The 5,300-nt window shown below is 38.4% G+C and overlaps 1 protein-coding gene across 1 annotated transcript in view; it reads left to right on the top strand.

Annotated features, from left to right (window-relative positions):
- Positions 1-5,300, top strand: part of TENM2 (teneurin transmembrane protein 2) — a 541,158-nt gene that overhangs the window by 332,425 nt on the left and 203,433 nt on the right.

Here is a 5,300-nt window from a genome sequence, read left to right as displayed (position 1 = left end):
AAAAAAAAGCAATTATTCTGGGAGGAATAGGGAGAGTGCTGAATGTGCTGTATCTCAGGAAGGTTTCACCTTCATCAGCTGCCTGCTTAATTTATAGTGCTTTGCACTGCAAAAAAATGCTTGTTGTGCTATCTAGTTGTTTCCTGACACATTTAGCAATGTTTCTCACTCTTTAAAGTGAACTTAACATTGCTGACAATGTAGGTGCTTCAATTAAGCTGAGCTGGAAATACAGTCAGAAGTGCATTGTGCTCTGTGGAGTGAGTTGTTGTGCTCGTGGAAGCAGGTCCTGCCCTGTGTTTCACACAGTGCTCCTGTTTGGCTTTCTGGGTTTCCTGAAATAAGGAAAAAAAAAAGGAGGGGGATAAAATCTGCCCTGATTTTTGTAATGTACATCCTAACCTTAGAAGTGAGATCTGTCTACAGGAGAAGCTAGAAAATTGCACCACACATATAGCAAGCTTTGAGTTCTATGTTTGAGACTCCAAATTTTCTGGTGTCAACTTTTTGAATTGAAAAGGATAACTTAGGTGTGTGGGATAGCAGCTGAGAGGTTGTGATCTTTACCCTGACACAGTTATGGCAAAATGGCTATTTTAAGAGTCTGAATTGAATTCGGAGAGTCTGACTCCTAGAATAATGTTCGTTTTTGGAAACAATGTATTCCTGCCTAAGTGTATGTGGGGAAGCATATACATAAATATTACATAAATACTTACAAAAATTATTTTTCCTGAAAGGTGTTAGAGATAGTAATACCATACTATATTACAATTAACTCAAGAGGCTGGATAGCAGCTCTTCAAGATGTGTTTTTGAAATGGGTATTTACAAAGTCCCTGCTCACAGGTCAAAATTCTTACATTTCACTCATTTCCATCCTGTGTGTTCCCTGCTTTCTCTCACATACCACAGTGGAAAATCAGGGCTGGACTTTTACACACATGTGGATTTTATTTGCCTCCGAAACTCCACAGATCTTTTGAGCGGGAGTTCAGGGAGAGAAAAGAAGGGAGAATATGACAAAATACATCTCAAAACTTCAGAAACTGATAAGCAGCCTGCTTCTTTTCTTTGATTGTGTCTCAGTTATATGTATGATAAGAAGGAGTGATTGCAAGCGGTAGTTTTTCATTTTGGGGGTGGTAGGGGGTAGTGCTGTTGGTGGGTTTTGGTTTCTTACACTAACAGCAATGGCAGTATCCTTTTCCCAAACGTGTTACTGCAATTAAGATGAGCAGAATTGGTATTAGCTGTCTTACAGGTGTCTGGACTCGAGAGTGTCTTCTCTGCAGCACTGTTGCTGTGCTACACAGTGGGCTCACATGGCAGCTTTGCAGTACTAAGCTTGTCACCCGTTCTGACCCTGTCACTTCCTCAGTCATGGACTCCCTGGATAGAGATTGCTGTACTTTTGGGTCTCGTAGCTAATGGTGCTGTCAGGAACATCACTTAACAGCCTCTTTATATGTAAGTAAAAGGAAATGTCATTCCCTCTAAAACATGAAGTGATTATTCAAGCCTAGAAACTTGTTTCAGGAAAAACACAAGCAGGATTTGGAAGTCAGTGATAGACTACCTCAGCAATTTCCTCTGCTTCACATGTCCAAGCAAGTCACAATGGAAAAGCCCCAAAACCATAATCTCGCTTCTCCTTTTTCAGGCGTACCAGAAAATGCCACTGAGGATTATCTGAATTTTGAGACATCCAGGTCAGCAGACAGGAGCCCTAGGAGTTCTCTCTCCTGCTCCTGTTTTACAGTCAGGTTGAACTACCACTCGAGAGTTGAGTGTTTCATCTGTCAAACTAGTATCATCAGATAAATGTTTATACCTTTTTGTACATTCTTAGGAATGTTTTAGTTGAGTGATTGTGTTAGCTTTGATCTAAATGCTGCATGATGGGACTTCAGGTATCTGAGGAGCCTACATCGTTATTTTTGCCTCTGGACTTTACCAATGCCATTTGAATGCTGATGCCCATTACACATATTTCTGTTCCCATTACGATAAAACTTTTGGCCTTATTCTTCTAGTAAGATCTCTCACATGCAGTTCTCTCCCTCCTGAAGTTCATTCTCAAACAAGAAGATAGTGACCTTGTTCCAGTCACTCCTTATCACTCTGGCATGTTGCCCCAAAGAACTCTATAATTTTTACACTCCTGAAACTTTTCCAGGCATTAGTGATATCTTATCCATCAGGAGGGGAGCTTGCTCTTCTATAAGTTTGAAATTTGGTCTTTATTTGTGCCTTATTCAACCTCTATCTGTCTGTGAAGCTGTCCTTAATGAGAAGTCTTTCTTAAAAGGAAATCTTCACACCAGTATCTGATCAGCTTTTGTGGGTGCATTGCTGGGGATGGTTGTAAGCCTGTGACATCATTACCAGCTACAAGCATGGCCTGATTTTTGATTGTTGACTACAAGGCAGATTTTAAGCCTTAGGGATTTAGAGTGGAACTGTAATTGAGGAATTGTAATTGTTTCATAGAAGTTCCTGAGTTGATGAAGAGAGATGTGACACTGTTAAAAAAGAAAAAATGGAAATAACTCTTTGTTGTCTACTATATCATCTTATGTGGGGGAGAAAAGAAAAGAAATATAAGCGATGATAAAGAGAGTAAAATAGAAAAATATAAAAAGAAGGCCCTTGCAGAATGAGATGTCGTATAGCATGGAAGTGCAAAGCTATCCAAAATCAGAAGCCCTCCTGAAGGAGAGCTGTCAAGCTTTTCTTTCATTGAGAAATAGTATTAATGACAGGAGAAAGTAACAAGGAAAAGAATATAAGGAAAAAAAAAATAGTGGGGGGAGAGTGTTTGCTTGCTTTAGTTTAAAATACTGTATTCGATATCTTTTTGTGCCATTTGTGTGTTTATGCAGTACAACCATGCATGTGCACATGTGAAGAACTGGTGTTATTTTTTCCTACTGAAATTGTAACACAACAGCCTCTGGACTTCGTTTTCCCTTTTGTAGCATTTATATCTGTTTTACATTTCTTTGGGGATATGACACAATTACATTACTGTTGTCAGTAGAAGTAAGTATCCATTACATAGGATTTCTGTCAGTGCACGACAAGATTAAAATCTTATTTATAGAAGCTTTATAATGTTAATATTTGAAGAGTAGATATAAATTGTACCAGCTTCTGTTTTACATTATGGATGTAAATTCTGAAGACTGAGATTACCATCTGTATCACAGGATATTTTATAATACAGTAGGGTAATGTGAGACTCGTTGTGAAATGAGGGGAATTAGAATCATTTTGAGAAACAGAAGGTTTCAAAATATGACTGTGAGGGTATCTGCAGACACAGAGCAGTTCTGACAAGAAGGTCGGGTTTCCAGAACCGATAGAGCTCAGTCTGCTCAGTAACACATTGAATTTATTTGACCAAGAAACTAGTATTCAACAGAATGAATCAAAACCATTGTCTCTATCTTAAGAATATATAGTAACTAATAAATGGTATTTATTGTGCTTTTTATAGCCTGACTGCAAACATTCACCTCTCTGGTAATTTTACAACCAGTCCTTCTACTGTGGTCCTGTAGAGAGTTAGCCCTTAGACTCATTTCCCAAGGAAACAAAACTGAAGTTCTGCATGTGCCTTTCTGTTTCTCTTCAGTAATTTTTCAGCTCATTTCTTGTTAACTTGTGCAGAAGGATGGGTGTTTTAAGATGTTTCTACATGTTTCAGGGAGTAGAGGAGAAAGAGCCATAGAGGGAGAAGCAGCACTGCAGGAGCCCAACTGCCATAGCAGGAAAGGCTGTGGTGGGAGTTCAGTGTCAAATAGACACCAGAAATTAACTTCACAGTACCCCAACTGTGAGAAAAGCTTTAATCACATTTGGCAGTTTATTGGAAAATGTAACCACAGTACGGATTGGCAGTATGATGCTTGGCTCACAGGCATCTATGTTTTTCAATTAACAGGTGCTTATGGACAAATCTTCCTTAGGAGGCTGCTTCGGCCAAAAAAAAGTGCAACTGTGTAAGAACTTCATACCTGTTGTTTGATCTAAGCTGCAAACAGAAATGTCCTAGTTGGAAATGTTACCTTGTCTTCAGGGATTAGGGCTGTATTATTTCATGAACCAGTGCAATCAGCTGTGCTTGGCCAAAACATTGTCTTTGGTGCTCCTTCATCTGTCTCGATGTATTCTGCAAACGTGTACCTAAGTTTCTTTAAAGTATGTCCTGAGGTTTGCACAGAGGGCAAAATCTTATTTCACCTCATCGCCCCTCATGTGCAGTATTTTCAGAACAGAGTTAATGCATTCCCACATGCTGCTGTAAATGAAGATTCTGAATATACGACGCTTCTTCTTTTAACTTCATAAACTTGAAGCAACACCAGAATATGTGAGAATTAAATACACAGGGTGTACACTGTGTCATGTTCCTATCTAAGGTGTGTCAAACCTCAGTCTTGCTTCTTGTTTCCTACACATTGCAAATAAATGATTTGAAACTGCTTTTTCTCTTCTACTTCGTTGATTGTTTGGAACATGTGCTGTAGACTTTCACAAGAATGGCACAATCATGAGTTAATAACAGTAATTATTCATGTCATCAATATTAGAGTTATTTCTTGGTAAATAAAAGTCTGCAAGGAAAATATTGGGTACATGTTGAATGTATTGCATAAAAGAAGGTACATGGAGTTGTTATCAAGTAGCTTAAACCGACTTCTGCCCTGTGATAACTTGGCTGTTTGGTCTTACCATCAGTTTATCCAGAGTTAAAAATGCAATGAAAACTAAGCATAATAGTCATTTGTCTAAATCCAGCTGGTTTTGTTACTTCAGATTTTTTGAAGGTAGCTGCTTACTGGTGTCAGACAGTGAGAGCTTTTAAAGTGCCTCTTGTTACCTTCCAATGATTGCTGGTTTTTGTTTGTGGTGTTTTTTTTTTTAAATCCTAATGTAATTTTAAACCTTAATGTGATTCGTACAAAGAGTAGTGTTCTGCTTTCAGAACTGAAGAAGTAGCTAAGGAGAAAGATAGCATGCATATGCTCTGCTACTGTTTCTTTAAAAATGGTGGAAGTCAGAATGCACCATTTCAAATAGTTTGCTGCATTTTAACATTTGTAGCTCACATGCAGCAGATCTCTCTTTGCCTCACAGACTTTGGCAGGATCACAGAGGTCATATTTTCCTGTGTATAAATTATTCATGAATGATTTCTCCAATGCTCTGGATAAACTTGCAAAAATCAGAATACTTGTTTCTCCTATTCCTTTCATCCCTACAAACAGTAATATTCTAATGGGCATTGCACA

Source organism: Meleagris gallopavo, chromosome 15 (assembly GCF_000146605.3).
Source record: "Meleagris gallopavo isolate NT-WF06-2002-E0010 breed Aviagen turkey brand Nicholas breeding stock chromosome 15, Turkey_5.1, whole genome shotgun sequence".
NCBI lineage: Eukaryota > Metazoa > Chordata > Aves > Galliformes > Phasianidae > Meleagris > Meleagris gallopavo.
This window is presented reverse-complemented; position numbering and strand designations above follow the sequence as displayed.